This window comes from Suricata suricatta, chromosome 3, assembly GCF_006229205.1.
Source record: "Suricata suricatta isolate VVHF042 chromosome 3, meerkat_22Aug2017_6uvM2_HiC, whole genome shotgun sequence".
Taxonomy (NCBI): Eukaryota; Metazoa; Chordata; class Mammalia; order Carnivora; family Herpestidae; genus Suricata; species Suricata suricatta.
In genome coordinates this window covers 39,293,078-39,315,409 of record NC_043702.1, presented here as the reverse complement: position 1 = coordinate 39,315,409, position 22,332 = coordinate 39,293,078, and the positions used below count along the sequence as shown (strand labels likewise).

Here is a 22,332-nt window from a genome sequence, read left to right as displayed (position 1 = left end):
TCATGGTGTCATTGATTCCATTGTAGACTGCCTTGAACTCTTTTTTGATTCCTTGATTGATTCCAAATTCTGGTTTTGAAATCTTCCATGATTTCAGGTGAAAATTTTCTACCATTGAAGAACCTTATTCTTTGAATTAGTCCTATAGCATTGCCTGTGATTCAAGTAGATGGTAGAAGGAAACGTATACTTTCAGATTCCATGTACATATTATTGCTGTAAAATGCACATCTAATTCTGGAACTCCACTGCTGCCTAAGAGTTAGATCCTTACCCTCAATCCAGCCGAGCATCCTCTCATGGCTATTTTCAAATATGAACCCCTATAATTTTGTTTTGCTTGTTTTCAGATCGTTGCTAAAAGTTCTGAAAAGTGCCATCTACATACCGGTTGAAAAACACCACACCATTTTGTCACTGACAGTAGGGGGATCATCCTAACCTAATGTTTACAAGAAATTCATTTTCAGCCATTATTTAACTGCATGTTTTATTTTATACAAATAGTTTATAAACTCATATTTCACTTTGAATTTGTCACTGGCTTAAGAACTTATGTAAAATAAATATTTTATAAACTCAAGATATTCTGATACTTGTATAATTAAATCCATGTAAATGTTCATAATTTCTCTTTTGAAATTTTTAAATGTTTATATATTTTTGAGACAGATACAGAGACACATACAGAGTGTAAGTGGGGGAGGGGCAAAGAGACAGGGGGAGACACAGAATTCAAAGCAAGTTCCAGGCTCTGCGCCATCAGCACAGAGCTCAAGTCAGGGCCCGAACACACGAATTGCAAGGTCATGACCTGAATCTAAGGTGGATGCCCAACCCACTGAGCTACCCCAAGACCTCCATTTATGCTTAATTTCTGGATTCACAACTCTAGACAATTATTAATATAGAATTAGTGTTAAAAATTAGGCATAAAAATGTTCATTTCAGTAGCCATTTTACTTGTATGTTATAACTTATTTTTAAACATATAATAAATATAAATATATATTAAATAATTTTAGAGAGAGAGAACATGAAAGAGGAGGGGAGAGAGGCTTGAAGGACAAAGATACAGAGACAGAGACAGAGGCAGAGACACAGAGAGAGAGAGAACCTTAAGCAGGCTCCACACTCAGCACAAAGCCCAATACCGGGCTTGATCCCACAACCGTGAGATCATGACTTGTGTGTGCCAGATCAAGAGTCAGATGCTCAATTGATAGAGCCACCCAGGCACCCCTAACTTGTTATTTCTTAACCAAACTCAGTGAATATCACAGTCTAAGTAAAGGAATATAAAAGCAATCTTAGGCTCATAAGTTAAACAACAGATAAAATGAACAAATTTAGGAAAATGACAGAAATGTTTACTCTTGACACTGTTATTCAACATAGTATTGGAAGTTGTAGCCTTGGCAATCAGACAACACAAAAGAATATGAGGCATCCAAATCAGCCAGGAGAAAGTGTAACAGATCATCCTAAAATCTGTATGGAAACAAAAGCCCCCTGAATAGCTAAAGCAATTGAAAAAGAAAACCGAAGCTGGACGCATCACAATCCTGGACATCAAGCTATGTTACAAAGAAGCTGTAATCATCAAGACAGTATGGTACTGACACCAAAACAGACACTCTGATCAGTAGAACAGACCTGAATGCTCACAAACATATGACTAACTAATCTTTGACAAAGTAGGAAAGAATATCCAATGGAATAAAGAAAGTCTCTTCAGCAAAACTGGAAAACTGGGCAGCAACATGCAGAAAAATGAACCTGGACCACTTTCTTACACCATACACAACAACAAACTTAAAGCAGATGAAAGACCTAAATGTAATACAGGGAGCCAACAAAATCCTAAAGGAGAAAGCAGGCAAAAACCTCTTTGACCTCGGCTGCAGCAACTTCTTACTCAAGACATCGTCAGAGGCAAGAGAAACCAAAGGATAAATGAACTATTGGGACTTCATCAAAACACAAAGTTCTGCACAGTAAAGGAAACAATCAGCAAAACTAAAAGGCAACCGACGGAATGGGAGAAGATATTCACAAATGGCGTATCAGATAAAGGGTTAGTATTCAAAATTTATAAAGAATTTATCAAACTTAACACCCCCCAAAAAAATAGTCCAGTGAGGAAATGGGCAAAAGACATGAATAGACACTTCTCCAAAGAAGACATCCATATGGCAAACAGACACACGAAAATATGTTCAACATCACTCATCATCAGGGAAATACAAATGAAAAGCACAGTGAGATACCACCTCATACCTGTCAGAATGACTAACATTAACACATCAGGCAACAACAGATGTTGGTGACGATGTGGAAAAAGAGGATCTCTTTTGCACTACTGGTAGGAATGCAAACTGGTGCTGCCACTCTGTAAAAGAGCATGGAGATTCCTCAAAAAATTAAAATTAGAAATACGCTATGACCCAGCAATTGCACTACTAGGTATTTACCCAAGGGATACAGGTGTGCTGTTTCGAAGGAGCACATGCACCTCAATGTTTATAGCAGTGCTACTGAAAATAGCCAAAGTATGGAAAGAGTCCAAATGTCCATTGTTGAATGAAGGGATAAAGAAGATGTGGTATACCATATATATACATATATATATATGTATACACATATATGTTTATGCGAAGTGAAGTTAGTCAGAAAAAGATAAATATATGACTTCACTCATATGAGGAATTTAAGATACTAAACAGATGAACATAAGGAATGGGAAGCAAAAATAATATAAAAATAAGGAGAGGGATAAAACATAAGAGATTCTTAAATATAGAGAACAAACGGAGGATTACTGGAGCGGTTATGGGAGGGGGGATGGGCAAAATGGGTAAGGGGCATTATGGAATATACTCCTGAAATCATTGCTTTTTTGTTTTTTAATAATTTTTTTAACATTTATTTATTTATTTTTGAGAGACCAAGAGAGACATATCATGAGCAGGGGAGGGGCAGGGAGAGAGGGACACACAGAATCGGAAGCAGGCTCCAGGCTCTGAGCTATATGAGATCATGACCTGGGTCAACGTCAGACACTCAACTAACTGAGCCACTGAGGTGCACTATATGCTAACTAACTTGAAAATAAATTAAACAATGAATACATTTAAAAAATAAATAATGGATTAGAATAACAAATTTCTAAATGTTTTCTTAAAAAAACGCAAACAAGTAAAACTCAACCAATTTTAAAGAGACAACTGAATAAACCTATACTTGTTAAAATAATCTATTTTAAAATTTCAAAAGTTCTCAGGTACCTGGGTGGCTCAGTCAGATAAGTTTCTAACTTCATCTCAGGTCATGATCTCATAGCTTATGAGTTCAAGCCCTGTGTCAGGCTCTGTGATGACATCTCAGAGCCTGGAACCTGCTTTCAGATTCTGTGTCTCCCTCTCTCTCTCTGTGCCTCTCCTACTAGCGCTCCCTCTCTCTCTCAATCTCTCTCTCTCTCTCCAAAACAAATAAACATTAAAATTTTATAATAAAATAAAATTTCATAAGCTCTCATAAAGAAATCTCAGTTCCAGAGAGTTTCTAGATAATTCAACCAAATGTTTAAAAAATAGTTAACACTAATTTTGCACTATCTGTTCCAGGAGACAGGAAGAAAACATGGTGTCTCCCTCATATAAAGACTCTTAGGATTACAAAATCCTTACTTATAAACTTAAGAAAACATGTAGAGAGTCCATATGTTGGAAATTATAAAGTGCTGATGAAAGAATATCTAAATAAATAGAAATGTGTCATATTTGTTTATTGGAAAACATATAAGGAAAGTGTCAATTACCAGAAATTGATCTATAAACTTAAAGCTCCTACTATCAAAATTCTTGGCAGTTTTATGTTCCAGTATAACTAGATAAGTTTGCTCTAAAATCTATCATATCGGAAAAAAATGGGCCCTAGAATAGCTAAACAATTTAACAACAAAAAAGTGAAAAAATATCACTGTACTGAATATTAAGTCATTTTATATAGCGATAGTCATGTAAAAGTGCACTATTGGTAGACGGATAGAAACACAGAAAAATAGAACTGTATGGAGGACATAGAAATAAACCCTTATTAATATGCTCAATTGATTTTAGCAAAGGTATAAAAAGGATTCAGTGGAGATAGGATAGGTGTTTTGTTTTGTTTCAATAAATGGCACTGAACCAAATGGACATTCATAGGCAAAAAACAACCACAACAAACAGAAACAGAACCACATAAACCTAATACAACTTATATAAAATTGATTCAAACACAATTATGCGTTTAAATAAATGTAAAATATAAAAATATAAATCTAAGGAAAACAAAACTTTTGAGAAAATTCTTTCAGGGAGGCAGTTAAACAAGGATTATTAAATTTCACACCAAAACCATGACCAACAAAAGAAAACACTGGTAAGCTAGACCTCATGAAAATTAAAAACATTTACTTTGTAAATTTCCCATGAGAAAAGGATGAACACAAGATTCAGATTGGGAGTGAACTGTTTACAAACCACACATATGACAAAGAACTAGTACTTATAATATACAAAGAACTCTCAGAGTAAAACATGAAACAATAAAAAAATCTTATTTTAAAAAAGGCAAAGGGCATGAGCAGCCACTTTACTGAAGAGGATGTAAAATGGCAATAACAGCATGAAAAGATGTTCAAGATCAGTAGCCATTAGGGGAATCCAAACTAAAACCATCATAAGATATAGGTACAAGCCAATCAGTAGGTCTAAAATTTATTTATTTTTTTTTAAAGAAAATCTTTTTTTTTTAAATGTTTTATTAATTTTTGATACAGGAGAGACAGAGCATGAGAGGGGGAGGGTCAGAGAGAGAAGGAGACACAGAACTGGAAGCAGGCTCCAGGCTCTCAGCTAGTTGTCAGCACAGAGCCTGACGCGGGGCTCGAACCCACGAACATGAGATCTGACCTGAGCCGAAGTCGGAGGCTTAACCGACTGAGCCACCCAGGCGCCCCAGGTCTAAAATTTAAAACAAGGAATAGTAACATAAAATGATGTAGACAAACAGATCGCTTAAAGTAGGTAAAAACATTTTAATAATTTCTTATAAAATTAATCATGTAATTACAGGATCTTGATAAAGGACCTGATTCCTTGAAAGGTATCCATGTTTCCTTTTTTGAAGCCACTCTTGCAGTTTATACTTAATTACAAGGTCTGATTGCAGGTCTGTCTCTGTCATTTTACAATAGAGATATTTAGATAAGAACAATGATTTATTCGGATTTATATATTGAGTGTTTAGCGCAAGATGCGGCATCTAACAAGTATATAATAATTATCTGTTGGGAGAATTAATTTAAACAATTATATTCTTATGAAACAATGCTTTATTTTATGTGATTTTTCACTACATGGTCATGGGATTTATGGGTGCACTAGAAGAGACATCAAATTCTCTTCAAATCTATTTAATTCTCAGAATTTCCAATATTTATGGCTTGATCTTCAGTGTAGCTTCTACCCAGATGTATAATATATCTAATGGGAAGTGTACTTTAACTTATTCTGCAAAGCAATATGGAAGAAGGAATATTGGACAGTGATCCAGAAACACAAATACTCACAGTGCCACCTAATGTTTGAGCTGTTTTTCACAAATGTAAATTAGTACGTTGCATTTTATATTCTTCAGTTATTGTTGAGAACTCATTTATAACAAATTTTTCTCTTTATTTAAAAATGTCTACCTTTACTCATCAGCCAAAAACGTTGGACAAAGTTATATCTTAATAAATTCAAGATGTAATTTTCTACCATGCTGTCATATTGTTGCTGGACTTATATTAGTATTTATTGAATGCCAATCACAGCACCAACTTGTTCCCTCTATCTTAGGGTTTTCCTTACATTTAATATTTTATGTTCTGTGAAGATAATTTTACACAGAAATAACAATATTGAATTGTGTGAAAGAAAAAGAAAAACTGTATAACCTTAAGTGCCTTTCCATTTTGTTGAAGACCTCTGGATAAAATTTCATTAACTACTTTTTATATTTTCTTAACCATTTAGAAGTCAAAAGTTTTCAAATTTGCTAACCCAGTGAAAGAGCCATTCATTGTGTCACTTAACTCACATTACAAGTATTACAGCATTATGTGTCTTTTAGCTAAGTGACTTGTAGGCTGTTTAACCAAAGGCATTACTGGTGAAATTAAACTCGAAAGAGTAGGCATCAGTACAATTCTTAGAGAATAGCTTTAATTATATTTGGCATTATTAGCTCAAGCGACTAAATAGACAAGTTTCTCTGAACTATAAATATTTAAGGAAAACAAATACATGACAATTTAATAAAGCTAATTGTTTTAATTTGGTTTTCATTACCCACAATATTCGTTAACATGCTGTACTGTATTTAAGAGTCTGATACACTATTCACGATAAACTGTTATTCAGAGACAACTACAATGTAAGTTCAAGAGAAATAAATGTCTCCTTTTTAGACAAAATCTGGACATCAATTTTTATCACTATATATGGCAGAATCTTTACATATTTATAACCACTGAGACCATTCTCCCTCATTCCAACTTCCATAACCACAAAGCACTTTGTTTATAAAAAGATAGTTTATACATTTCTAAAAATTTAAGTAATTTAATAAGTTTTTCTTCTAAATCCCTCAATATTTTCTGTTTTAGGAAAGGACAGAGGAGTAGTTTGCTTTAGTTTTACTGTAGACAAAACACATACTTTTGCTTACACTTTGTATATATTTATACACATTCTGATACTAAAATCTTCATAAGCAGTTTAACTACTTCTAAATTGCTAATAAATTCTACCTAACAGGATATATTTTGAATAAAATTTTAGAGATGATTACCAACATTTGTACTCCATATTTTTCTTATTTGCCAGTGGAAGTCTGAGTCTCACTATTTCCAATGAAAAATAAATTAAATAAATTTCCCAATTGTCTTTATAGAATTTACAAAGAGCAAAAACTAGAGCTAAAACATGGGTACACATAATTTGAAAACAAATGGTCATTAAGACATTAAATTGTGTGGCAATTTAAAGCACCACAGATTATGGGACAATAATAATTTATACTCTCCAAAATGTTTATAAACTGAGAATATGTGTAGATTTTATATCCATATTAGGTGAGAGAAATTTATGTGACTAAAGAAAAGATTGAGAGAAATAATAGAAAGTGGCAAATGTAATTATAACTCTGTAAATCAAAGTATATTTAGGACCCCGTTTATATTATACTAGAATAATTTTAATATTTATTTTTTTGATGTTTATTTTTTTAATGTTTTATATATTTTTGATAAAGAGAGAGACAGAGCATGAGAGGGGGAGGGGCACAGAGAGAAGGAGACACAGAACCGGAAGCAGGCTCCAGGCTCTGAGCTAGCTGTCAGCACAGAGCCTGACGCGGGGCTCGAACCCACGAACGTGAGATTTGACCTGAGCCGAAGCCGAAGCCGGAGGCTTAACCGACTGAGCCACCCAGACGCCCCTAGAATAATTTTAATATTTAAAGGTAAGTGACTCAATAATTTCAGGGAAGTACAGTTTAAACTTCATTCTCGATGGTTTTATGTTTTTAATGAATGAGACCAGTTAGTGATATTAATATGTAAGGTCAATATGACAGTTGACTAAATTCTACCTCATTTACAGTAAAACCTGTGTATTACATGCATTTGTGCACAAATTTTAAAATGAAGATTAAAGCTGTTAAGGCAGTAGCCAAAGTTCTTATACACTGTGAACGACGAGGCTGGGACTTGAGATTCTGTCTATTTGATTCAAAGTTTATCTCTTATTTTTTAAACTTTGTTCCAAAGGTTTTCCTTCATACAGTGAGAGAATTAATACCTAATTCATCTACCATCTAAAACATCTTAGCAATCACTAAGTAGATTCTAGTCCCATAAAAGAAGGAGTGCTATTTGTAGTATTGATATTTTGGCCTCATGAATGACATTCTGCTCTAATATATACAGATGGATAAAATAAAATGTGAAAATTCATTTATTCATTAATTCTGATATGTCATTATTCTTAATTTAAATTTATTTTCTTTAAAATATTTCAAGAATCTCACAGGATAAAAGTTGCAAGATTATTTAAATTTTATTTGCTTTAACTGTATTTGTTCTTTCTACCACTGATTTTTTTCTCAGTATACGCTCTATTACTCTAATAGAGGTGAAAATAATATCAAAAAGTCTTCAAGACCTTCCATATATTACCATAAAAATTAAGTGTATGAGTAATTGCTTTTGCCACATTAAATTTTAGGTTAAATTTTAATCCAATAGTTAATTTCCAGAATGGCTAAGGAAGTTCTTAATTGATGCTACCCTTACATAGGTAACAACTCCAAATTCTGGATAGAGTTAATGTTTTTAAGGGAGAAACAAATTACCAACAACAACAAAAACAACAACACTTTGAAGTCATGGGAGAATGAACCAAAACAGAAGAAAGATTCTGAAGGAGAATAATTTTTTTTTTTGGAGAAGAATGACTTGCTTCTTTATATTCCTTTTTGACAAGTAATATATTCTTTCCTTAGTAAAGTATAAGGAAATTAAAATTTCAAGAGAACACCTAAACTCCCCTCTCTGAAGAAGTTGTGCACAGAGCTGGACAATGATTCCTCATGGATAGTGAGGGGGATACTAAGAAAGGAAAGCTCATATTTTGTGTGTAAATGCTGCCTTTAATTTTGATTACCAGCGATCCATGCATACATGGGACAACCCAATAAAAGATACAAAAGCATGACTGAGATTTTAGCTACCAAATAAAGGGGCATAGAATTTACAGTTCAAGAGCCAAACTAAGGTAATTATCTATTGAAAAGTCAACACTCAAAAAATACTTCATGACAAATTGAGTCTCCCCAATAAAACTATCAAGATATCCCAAACAAAATCTAGAATTACTTACACAAACTATTTTAATAAGTCTTAAGATGATGCATGCTCAAATTAAAAACATTTTTAAACATCCATGAAAGCTATGTTCACAAAAATAAGTAGAAATATGCTCACAAAAGCTCAACATTAAACATGTGCAGTATATTTCTATGAAAACATAAAAATACCTAATGTTAACAGAGAGACACCCCATGTTTGTGGAATGAAATATTCAATATGTTGAGATGTTAATTCTTCACCAAAATATTTATAGCTCAGTGTATTCCTAAAATCATGAAAATGAAAATATATTAATATCTAGAACAATTTTGAAAAAGAAGAATAATGTGTAATTTATATTACCTTATTTATAGGATTACAATAAAGCTATAGTAATCAAGATAGCATGACAGTGACAGGTTTGACAAATACCAATGAACAGTATAAAGAAAGACTAGAAATAAGTCCACATTTATAAAGCTTTGGCCTTTAAATAATGGTGTCAATACCACTTAATAGAGAAAGGAAAGTATTTCCAAAGTTTTCTGGAATAATTGAATAACCATAAGAAAAAATAACTTTGACTTTATCTCATACAATACTCAAAAAATTAACTTGAGGTGGATCATAAACCTAAACTAACAAAATACAGCCATAAAGAATTTAAAGAAAAAAGGTAGTAAATACTACATTAAACATATAGTATTAAGTAGTTAAGGTTTATAAAGTTAAAATTATTCAAGGATTTTCTAGAACTACTAAAATGTGAATTGTGTTTTGATGCTGATTTATTTTTTTAAACACTTCTCTATTTCCAGAGAAGTAGAGAGCAAAGGAAGGGCAGAGGGAAAACTAACAAGCAGGCTCCACACTGTCAATCCAGAGCATAACTGCGTTCAAGCTCATGAACCATGAGGTCATGAATTGAGCCAAGATCAAGAGTCAGACACTTAACTGACTAAGTCACTCAGGCACTCCTTGGTGCTGATTTATAAACTGCTCTTACTTAATATCAATGACAAATAAAGTAGGAATAAATGTATTGACATTTTTATAGCCAATATGACATTGCTAGGATATCATCCAAGATTCTCCTGGAAGACTCTTCTGGATGTTGCCAGGAATTTATCCTAGGATCTTCTAAAATCATACTAAAAAATGTGGTCTGGGCACGTGGGTGTCTCAGTCTGTTAAGCATCAGACTTTGGCTCAGGTTATTATCTCACAGTTTGTGAGTTTAAGCCCCACATCAGGTTCTGTACTTGGATCCTCTGTCCTCCTCTCTCCACCCCTCTCTCGTGCATATGTGTGCGCTCTCTCTCTCTCTCTCTCTCTCTCTCTCTCTCTCTCGCTCTCTCTCTCTCTCTCCCTCTCTCTCTCTCTCATTCTCAAAACTGAATAAATATTGAAAAAAATGTGGTCTGTGGATGGGTGCTGATTCACAAACCTTCTTTTTTTTAACTGTTCCATGACAATATAACCCTAGATATTGAAAGTAAACGTATAAAAATTTGCCATCAATTTTGCACTGCCAGGACATGTACTGGTGTACAGACCAGGTCAGGTGTGGAATTTTCATGGCAAGTGAAACATGGGACAACCAGCATGCTAATTAGAAGCAGTAATATATGTGTGTATATATATATATATATGTGTGTGTGTGTGTGTGTGTGTGTATATATATACATGGAGAGAGAGAGAGATAGTCATGTCATTTGCAAACACTGAAACTTTCTTAGCAATTTGGATACCTTTTATTCCTTTTTCCTACTCTAATTGCTGTGGCTAGGACTTCCATTATTCTTTGAATTAAAATGATAAGAGTAAACACCCTTGTCTTATTCCTTATCTTAGGGGAAAAGCTCTGCTTTTCACCATTATGTATGATGCTGTCTGTGGGTTTTTCATGCATCAAAAGAACAAGACTGTTAAAATGCCCATACTATCTGAAGCAATCCACAGATTTAATGCAATTTCTATTAAATTACCAACAAAATTTTCACAGAACTAGAATACAAAATTCTAAATTTGTGTGGACAAAGAACCAAAGCAATCTTGAAAAGGAAAAACAAAGCTGGAGGCATCACAGTTCCAGATTTCAAGACACACTACAAAGCTACAGTAATCAAAACAGTATGGTATTGGCACAAAATAGACATATAGATGAATAAAACAGAATACAAAGACCAGAAACAAATCTATGATTATATCACAAATTAATCTTTGAAAAAGGAGGCAAGGATATGCAATGGGAAAAGTCTCTTCAACAAATGGTGTTGGGAAATCCAGACAGCTACACACAAAAAGAATAGAACTAGACCATTTTCTTAAACCATACACAAGAAAACAACTGAAAACGAATTAAAAACCTAAACATGAGACCTGTAAGCATAAAAATCCCAGAATAGAGCATAGGCAGTAATTTCTCTCACATTGGCCATAAAATTTTTGTACATATGTTCCCTGACATATTTATATTTGTAGCATACTTATTTATGAGAGATTGAGTTCTATAATAATCATATCCAAGATTATTTAATTTCACTACTAATGATTCTACTACCATTCTCTTTTATTTTCTGAGAAGAAATGTTTAAACATATCCAATAAATAACTGGCTGGTGAGTAAATATTTTCAATGTCAAGTGTCAAAATTATAGCTGGTAATACAATATAGGTGATATAGATACAGGCATATTAAAACATACTATGAATGATACACAGCTTATGTGCAAATCTTTCATATATTCATTGTGAAGATAAAGATTCCCAATAACCATTCTCTGCCCAGTGTGTGTCTATGATATTGTGGAGATCTGTCTTTATTACGTTTTTGACACAAGAATAGGATATATGACATTCCTTAAAGCTCTTGCTTAAAAGACTTCAGTTTATATCACAAACCTTTGTAAATTCAGCTTCTCAGCAGAAGAAGCAATGTACAGTAGCTTAGTAAAAAATATAAATACCCATTTATCCCTGATTCAGCATCTCAAAGCCAATCCTGGGATATTCCTTGCATTTATGGAGCTTCAGTCTGCATTATGATGTTGCATTAAGCTGTCGCAATTTCATATGTCCTTTTCTTATTTTAAGCGTTTGGCTTTGCCTATACATGTTGCTGTATACTCAGATGAGTGGTTATAGTTGTAGGTCAAATGAGAAAATAAGAATTTCAGAAAAGAGAAAAAACGTAGAATAGAGTTTTTAAAAATGAACTGTGTCTTTCAGTATTTGGAAAATAATAAATGTTAAGATACTGGGATAAAAAATGAGCTTACTGGTTTCATTAGCCAATTATATTTGGCTGCAAATCAAATTCCCATGATTATAATATAATCCTCTGTTGGCATTCATTATAAAATTCTGTAAGTCTCTCACCGGACTAAAATTCTTTTTCAGAATCAAATATCATAAGAAGATATACATATTTTCCTCTGAAATGATATTATAAACTACTGCTGTATGCTATGAATTGAAATTTTGTGTCCCATCCCTCCAAATTCATATATGGAAGTTCTAACCTCCAGGTGGTTGTGTTCGAACTAAAGAAAAAATTAAGACAAAATGAGCTTTAAAGGTGAGTCCCTGACCCCATTGGATTAGTGTCCTTATAATAAAACACACCAGAAAGCTCTTTCTCCCTTCATGTCACAAAGAGGAGATCATGGGAAAATACAGCAAGTTGGCAACCACCTACAGTCACAAGAAGATGCCTAAGAAATTATGTAACTTGCTGGTACTTCGATCTTGAACTTCTCAGCTTCCAATACTGTGAGAAATAAGTATCTGTGATTTCAGCCACCCAGTCTATGGTATTTGTTATAGCACTTCAAGCTAACTAGCATACCATATCTGCCAGAAATAGTAGTTTACCTGTCCTAATATTTAGTGTATTTAGTGTGGTTTTTTTTAAGTATTTAGGTTAAAATTTAGCAAGAAATTTTATACAAGCTACGACACTGGAATCCAGAAATAGTTGTATTATGAAGGTGAAGGTTTTTACTTTAACAAATATTATATTCCTTGACAACCTAAATTGACATATCTGCAGAATTGTGCTCTGAGCACTGGGGTGAAAGGATTTGGTTACAAAGGCTCCTGCTTTCACGGCTTATCCTGGGATTTATGTACCAGGGTTGTGACTTCACAGGCCATAATGGCATGGGTAGCAAGTCCATCGATGGGGAGAAATTGGATAATGAGAAATTCATCCTGAAACACACAGGTCATAGCCTCCTGTCCATGGTGAATGCTGGACCAAACATAAACAGTTCCCAGTTTTTCATCTGCACCACCAAGATTGAGTGGTTGGATGGCAAGCCCGTGCTGTTTGACAAGGTAAAGGAGGACATGAACATCATGGAAGCCATGGAAGCTTTGGGTCCAGGAACGGCAAGACAAGCAAGAAAATCACCATTGCCGACTATGGGCAAGTCTAATAAATTTGACTTGTGTTTTATCTTAACTGCCATACCAATCCTTCTGTAGCCTGGGAGAGCACCCCGCTGCCCCCAGCTGCTCAAAATTTCCTATAGTCTTTGTGTTCCCACTGCTGTTCCATGGTCCCATGTTTTCTTTTCTCTCCTCCAAGTGTAGCTGGATTGCAGTTAAGTTTATAATTATGAACTAAAAACCAAACAACAAAAATAATAATAATAAAATATTAAAAAAAGAAAAGAGAAATGACAACGGATCCCACTAAAATACAAGAGATTATGAGTGAATATGATGAAAAATTATATGTCAACAAAATGGACAGCACAGGATAAGTGGATAAATTCCTAGAAACATATAAACTCCCAAAACTGAATCCAGAAGAAATAGAAAATTTTAACAGACCAATTACCAGTAATGAAATTAAATCCCTAATCAAAAAACTCCCAACAAACAAAAGTCCAGGGCCAGATGGCCCGAAAGATGAAGTCTACCAAATATTTTAAAAAGAATAAATACCTATTCTTCTCAAACTATTTCAAAAAATAGGAGAAATAAGTATCCACAATCATTCTATGAGGTCAATATTACTCTGATACCAAAACCAAAAAAAGCACTACAGGAAAAAAAAAAAAAAAGAAAGAAAGAAAGAGAACTAGAGGAAAATATCTCTGAAAAATAAATCCAAAAATTCTCAACAAAATATTAGCAAATGAAATCTAACAATTGTTTACAAGAATAATTCACCAGAATTAAGTGGAATTTATTCCTGAGACGCAAGCTTGGCTCAATATTCACACATCAATCAACATGATACATCAGATCAAGAGAAAGGGTAAAAACGATGTGGTCATTTCAACTGAAGCAGAAAAAGCATTTGTTCATTCATCCATCGTCATAAAAAAACCCTCAACAAAGTACAGGGAATATATCTCAACATAATAAAGGCCATACATAAAAACTCACAGCTAAAATTTTACTTAATGGTGAAAAAGCGAGAGCTTACACTAAGATCAGGAATAAGACAAGAAGGTCCACTTACACCACTTTTATTCAACATAGTACTGGAAGTCCTAGACACATTAATCAGATAAGAATAAAAGGAATAAAAAGCACCCAAATTGGTTAAGTGAAGTAAAATTTTCACTATTTGCAGGTGACATGATACTATATACAGAAAACCTTCAAGACTCCACCAAAACACTACAAGAACTGATAAATGAATTCAGGAAGGTTGCAGGATACAAAATCAATACACAGAAATATACTGCATTTCTATACACCAATAATGATGTAGCAGAAAGAAAAAAAATTTAAAAACCCATTTATGATTGCACCACATAACATACATACATACATACGGATAAACTTACCCAAATAAGTGAAAGATTTATACTCTGAAAACTATCTAACACTGATAAAAGATTGAAGTTAGACACAGACAGATGAAAAGATATTCCATGCTCATGGATTGGGAGAATGAATATTGTTAAAATGTCCAATTACCCAAGGAAATCTATAGAATTAATGCCACATATGTAAACACAAACCCCTGAATAACCAAGCGATCTTAGGTAGAGAACCATCATCCCAAATTTCAAGATCTACTATAAAGCTGTAGTAATCAAAATGGTGTAGTACAGGTACAAAATAGAAACACAGATCAATAGAACAGAATAGAAAGCTCAGAAAACAAGCCATCTTGAGTGGTAGAGATGATATGGAATTTTTTTTTTTTCTCAATACTGGTCTTTGTGGTGAGAATGGACATTCTTAACTTGTTCTTGAGATTAACAAGAATTCTTTAAAGGTTCGTTCTGTTTTGTTTTCTAGTTCTGGGTATTGATTTCAGGTTTACATCGTTCACAAGTTACAGAAGTCCTTATGCATTTTTGTCAAAAATATGTTTTAAATTGAATTAATAGCCTTTTTATCATCCAGAAAGATAATTGTGATTTTTTAACTTTAAAAGTGATTTGACTGTAATTTTAATTTTTCTTAATCTTTGCCTTCCCCCTCGCCCCAGTTTAAATAATCTTACATTTTGGTATCACGGTATACTCTCTACATAAAAGGGGTTAGACATATTTTTTTCTTATACCTTGGTTATTAAGTGGCAATGGAAATATATGGTATTTGAAGGTTTGATAGATGACTCCTATACATTTTTTTTTGTGGCGGTAATTTTTGAAGTACAGTTTCTTAAAATATTTTTACCACATCTTCTATGTAACTGGTAGGTTTTAATTGTCTATTTCTACTGGGGTCAGTTTTGATAAGCTGCATTTTGCTAGACAGTATAGAGTTAACCTATGTTCTAAGTCTTATTTTTCTAAGGTAGTGTGAAGAATCGATTTTATTCAAAATACTTTGTTTTGATAGTTTTTCCTCCTTTCATTGTTTATTTTGTAAATTTCTGGGTTCCCCCCCCATCAACTTATGAAAGCTAATGGTTTTTCTGTGTGACATATTCATTAGATCTACATCTATTTTGCTTTTTATATTACTAAGCTCTGTTTTAACCTGTGTTGTTTCCTGTCTTAGAAGTTCTTAAAATGATCTTTTGATTGTTTTTTCTAAGCTTTTGTACTGCATACTTCCTGTATGTACTTCTCTTTGCACGTTTATTTTCATTTTTAATTATTAAAAGCTACATGTTCCCTTAGATTTTGGAGGTAATTATCCTATTTATCCTAAGATTGTGCACTATCATTATAGTAGTTTTAACAAATACCATAATTGTATTTAAATTCTCTCTTTGACACAAAAGTTGCTTACCAGAGTTGATTGTTTTTAAGTTCCCATTAGAAAGTTTACTTTTTTCTTGTTATTTTTAAAATAAGATGAACAATGTTATTATAAAAGTTTCTATGACTTTTCCTCTCCCACTTCAGGAAACTCACATGCAGTGTTGACCTCAATTAGATCTTCTTTTGAACAATTTTATGGAATTTACTAGCAGGAGATAATGGAGGGAGTATTTACTAGAAGAGTTTTAGTAGTTTATGCCTAGGCTTCAATAATGCTTTTTGTAAATAAATTTAAAATGTATGGATTTACAGAGTTAACTGGCTGGAAAAAGGAAGTTAGTCATGGAGCTCTTTACCTACACAAATAATAAAGTATAAAAACTATGAAAACTTGCACTGGCTTAAAAGTCTGTGTCCTCCCCCCAAATTTATATGTTGAAAACTTAATCCTGATGTGATGGTTTTTGGAGGTGGGGCCTTTGGAAGATAATCAGGTCGTGAAGGTGGTACCCTTATGAATGAAATATTACTCCTATGGAAATAAATCAGGTAGCTCTCTTTCCACAGTAAAAGGATACAATGAAAAGTCTGCATTTTGCAACCTGAAAGAGGGCTCTCAGAAAATCCAACCATGATCCTGGACTTTCAGTATCCTGAACTATAAGAAATAAATGACCCAGCAATAGCATTGCTAGGGATTTACCCAAGAAATACAGAAATGCTGATCCATAGGAGTACATGTACCCCAATGTTCATAGCAGCAATGTCAACAATAGCCAAAACATGGAAAAAGCCTAAATGTCCATCACCTGATGAATGGATCAAGAAGATGTGGTATATATACACAATGGAGTATTACATGGCAGTGAGAAAGAATGAAATCTGGCCATTTGTAGGAAAGTGGATGGACCTCAAGGGTGTCATGCTAAGCGAAATAAGTCAGGCAGAGAAGGACAGATACCATATGTTTGCACTCATAGGTCTAACAGGAGAACAGGAGAAACCTAATGGAGGACCAGGGGGAGGGGAAGAGGGAAAGAGAGATGGGGATAAAAGGTTTATAAGAAAATCATTTCTATAGATCTTACATGTTTAAATCAGTTTTTCGAAAAGCCTGATCCCAGGGAAAACTTAACACAGGACCAAAGGGGAGGGGAAGGTTAAAAATAGTTAAGGAGAAGAAGGGAGGCAAACAACTACTGAAAACGAACAGGGTTGATGGGGGATGAGGCCCAGGGGGAAATTGGTGATGGGCATGAAGGAGGCACTTGTTGGGATGAGCACTGGGTGTCATATGGAAACCAACTTGACGATAACCTGTATTTAAAAAAAAATCCTGATCCTTGAAATTCAGATTGGCTGATAATAAAATATGTAACTTATACTTTTATGCTTCCTAAAAATGTTTTTCTTCTGTTGTTCAATTTTGAGCAGTGCTTTCAAAAAGTCATATGATTCGCTGAATATATTTCCTTTTTACATGACTTCATTGTTAACCTGAAGGCCTACATGGTTTTTATATTGTTTTGTTTTGTTGGTGGTATTTACTTTTCTTTTTTCTTTTTCTTTTCTTTAATTCAGCAGTTTTCTAGATTATGTTTTAGAGATATCTGCTCTTTTCTGGGTTGATTTCCCCACTTATATAGTGTATCTTTTTTATCAATATATACCTTTTTTCAGTTGATGTAGACATTATTCAATTTGAGTTATTTTAAAAATTACAATGATAACTTTGTTGCATTTAAAATTTTTTTCTTTGAATATTTCAATTAAGTTTTGCTAATGTGGAAAATTTTTCCTGGCTGTATATAATTATTTCTGAAATTTAAAAAATATTGGCTTTTTTTGTTCTTATATTCTATATTATTTTATATGTCTATTACTTCATCAACTATTCCTTGTAATTTTTATAATTAGTCTTCATCACACATAAGAACAGTGACCCGGACCTGAAAGTAATTTAAAAGGTAGAAAAATGTCTATGAACTCAATAGACTTAAATTTAAAGTTTTACTTTCAAATACTAAGTTGTTGGTAAATCATGATACATATGAGTGGTCCAAAGTAGCTCTGGAGAGCAGTTTCCCCTTCGTCTCTTGTATATAAATGGGTCAAATAACAGAAGGAATGCTTTTCAATAAGCATGTAAAGAAATAGTCATAGCAAACTTAAGTTGAAAAATTAGGTTCATAAATTTAGGAAAAGGAAGTGATTGTAAATGAAGTGGTGATAAAATGTTTATCTGCTGCCAGATAACATAGAATAATGTACAATACTGTATTCACTGGTAGGAGTACCACAGTGAAATAGAGTAAAAGGAGGGAAGGAAAGGGTTTATACCCAAAATAATATCCACTGGGTTTCTGGATAATTCTTCATCCCATTGTCATAGATCATTTTTTTTAAAAAGTAAATCCACTGAAGCATAAGGAATGATTCTAGAAACTGTTAGCATTCTTTATTATAAGGTAATTATACTACATGTTATTTTTTGGAAAAAATTAAAAAGGGAGAAATATAGCCATATTAAGGATGGAAAGTTGTCTAAGACTGGTATCCCATATTAATCTTTACCTTTCTTATCTTAAAACTTTCCAAGTCCTTCCATAGTAAAATACACAATCCATTTTTATTTAAAATTTTTAAAAAATCAATTGAATTTTTGCAGTATTTTTTTTCCTGGAGAATTACTTTAAAGAAAAATGAATAATAGCACTCATTTAAACGTTTGTACAACTTGAACATTTGTTAATTCCCACCAAGTGATTATTACTTCAATTAAACAACTATGATCTAATCCTGGTAAATTGCTCAATTTGTGCCCCTGAAAGGAAAGGCTGACGAATGCCAACACTGAAACCATCAATTTTAATTCACCTTTTTCTGAGACAAGTCTTGCTTGCCTAGGAAAGATTGGAAAACACTATGAAGGGACCAGCATTTCATCACCCAGAGAAAGATGACAGCTAAAGTCATCCAAATACACATAAGTAAACATAGAGACGGCTTAACAGCTTCACCTGAGTCAATCACGTATCCCTTAATTTTATTCAAAGAACAAAGTATCCAAAAGTAGACCTGTGGAGGAACATAAAGAGGAGGCACATATGCATTGGGCCAACTGGAAAATATTCTCAGCAGTTCATGTATGTATATTTTTCTCCATATAACTGGGACTAAGGCTTCATTTACTTGAACGTCCAAACAGTGAATGTTAACAAGTAGGCTTTATCATCAATAAGAATTTAGCTTTATAACTGTTCTCCAACATAAGTCTTCTATGTTTTAGGGGGAAATTCCAAATTACTTTAAGCTGTTAAAATGAATAAATATCTTGATAGAAACTTGTAAAAATTAAATGATGTGAGCACATAATTATATGATTGACACATAACAGGTCTTCACTCAAGGTGAGTTTCGCTCTTGCCCTACATTTTCAAGTTGAACAACTATGTGCAATACACAAAAGCAACTGCAGCAGTAACTATAAACATCACTCTAACAGTGAGCAATGAGGTACATATATATTTTTTTTAATTTTTATGTCTTTATTTTATTTTTTGAGAGAGAGAGACAGACAGAGCATGAGCAGGTAAAGGGCAGAGAGAGAGAGGGAGACAGAGAATCGGAAGCAGGCTCCAGACTCTGAGCGTCAGCACAGAGCCTGATGTGGGGCTTGAACCCACGGACTAAGAGATCATGACCTGAGCCGAAGTCAGATGCTTAACTGACTGAGCCACCCAGGCGCCCTGAGGTACATACTTTTAATGCCATGTTCTAGATAGCAGGATAAGAAAATAAAACTTTTCTTTCTGAATATATGTTTGTATCCTGTTAAATTTTGTCTTTTGATAGTATTCTGTATGTATTTTAATGTCTAATAATATCTTTAACTTAGTAGGTAATCACATATAATTCATGAGTAAACGTATGTACACTGTGTTTGCTAATATTTTACTAGTATGTGAATAAATGTTTGGGATCACTCATTTAGACAGGATAGGTAACCTAATCTCTGTTAGTGTTTGTGAGGTTCTGCACGGATGTACATCACAGAATCAACTGTAACTAATTGCCAAATTTCTTTGTGTTAAAAGTACTTTATAAATGACTGAGAAAACCATTCTTGAGAAGGAAAAAAAAAAACATAAAGAATACACACACACCCACACCCACACTCATCCACACACACCAAAATAGTTCTGCCAGAATATTATTAATCCTGACAAAGAAGAATCAGACTAGATTGTTCACTGGCTGGAATAAGAGTCATGATCTGAACAATAGTAAACCTGTTCACAGCGAGCATTTTCCCACTCAATCTGTTTGGCATATAAATTCAATATAGCAAGGAAAATTAGTAAATTGCAGGCAAATGTTTACAGATCATCCAATATCCACACTGGACCCCCCCTTTCTCACATCAAATCCTATTTAACAAATTATTATTGAATTTCACTTTGGTGAGGTGGCCTTCAGGAATATTTTTCTTTTTTCAGTAAAAAACAATAAACAAACAAAAAAAAACTACTGCATTAAAATAGAAAATTCTATACATTTTTTTCATGTCTTTATTTTATTTTGAGAGACAGGGACAGAGAATGAGCAGGAGGAGGGGCAGAGAGAGAGGGAGACACAGACTCGGAAGCAGGGTCCAGGCTCTGAGCTGTCAGCACAGAGCCCGATGTGGGACTCAAACCCAAGGACTGTGAGATCATGACCTGAGCTGAAGTCGGATGCTTAACTGATTGAGCCATCCAGGCGCCCCAGGAAATACTACAAAAGTTAAAAAATAGTTCTGTTAATATTATCCCCTCGATTTCTTTTCAGAGAAATATATGGAGCTAGCAATGATCTCTTCTGTATTTGATGATATATCAAATATTTACATCAAAGATATACCAATATATCTAAATAAAATAAAATAGAAACAGCGCATATCCTTGAGATTTATGTAAGTTCAACATCATCATAACAGAAAATATGATCACTGATCAAGGAAAACATATTAATGCAGCAAGTACATTTTCTTGCATTATCTCTAGAGGTAAAAATAATCTTTTCTTTTATTCAATGTGTTCAATGCCGTTTGGATTTCAACAAACACAAATGTACATATTCTATTTTTCTATGTTCCACAGGCTATTTTTGGTGCTCTTCGAAACTTTTTATTCTATCAATTATAGGTCCCGCAGCATAGGTAGATGTCTTTGTCTTAAGAAAGTCTATGTTTTGGGATGCCAGAATGGCTCATTTGGTTAAGTGTCTGACCTCTGCTCAGGTCATGATTTCGTGGTTCCTCAGTTTGAACCCAGCTTTGGGCTCCATGCTGACAGCTCAGAACTGGAGTCTGCTTCAGATTCTGTGTCTTTCTGTCCTGTGCTCTGTCACTCCTTGCCTCTCAAAAATAAGTAAAAAGAAAAAAGAAAAATTTTAAATTGGAGCTTGTAAATATCTCCTTTTTTTCTGGGCCTGATTATTATTTTCTTTCCTAAATTGGTCTTTTTTCCTTCATTTTTCTCTAGTGATTCTATTCTAATTAAGTCATTTTTCCATATAAGTCTTATAAATATTTCAAAGTTGGGGTGCCTGGGTGGCTCAGTCTGTTAAGCATCAACTCTTGATTTTGGCTCAGGTCATGATCTCAGGGTTTGTGGGTCTGAACCTCACATTGGGTTCTATGCTGATGGCATAAAGCCTGCTTGGTATTCTCTCTTTCTCCCTCTCTTTCTGCCTATCCCCACTAGTGCTGTCTCTCTCAAATAAATAAACATTAAAAAATATATACAAAGTAGGAAAACATGCCCGCTCAATTCTGTTTTAATGTGTATATATAGAAAAATTAATATATCTATGTTTTCTGAGTAAAACATCTTATTGAACCTTTTCCAGTCAGATGTCACAGACAATATTTGATATTTCTTGATAATGGAATTGCATTATGAGCACACTTAATTCTATTTCTAAATAGCAAATTCAAATTAAATATTATCTCAAACACAAAAATTTCTTGTTAGTACTCAAATGTAAATCTTAAAAGGAAGTAAAAACAGCTCTTTTGCTATAATTGGGATCAGCGTTCTGTTTCCGTTTGTATTAATACAGACACTATAAATGAAATAATGCAGTCTTAAGCACTCATTTGTACGCAAAGATAAAAAACAATTTGTATGCACACACTACCCTCCTTTATGGGAGAGATTT

The 22,332-nt window shown here is 33.6% G+C and overlaps 1 pseudogene; it reads left to right on the top strand.

The window, feature by feature from the left end:
- Positions 1–13,007: 13,007 nt before the first annotated feature.
- LOC115286430 lies at positions 13,008–13,383 on the top strand (annotated as a pseudogene).
- The last annotated feature ends 8,949 nt before the right edge of the window (positions 13,384–22,332 follow it).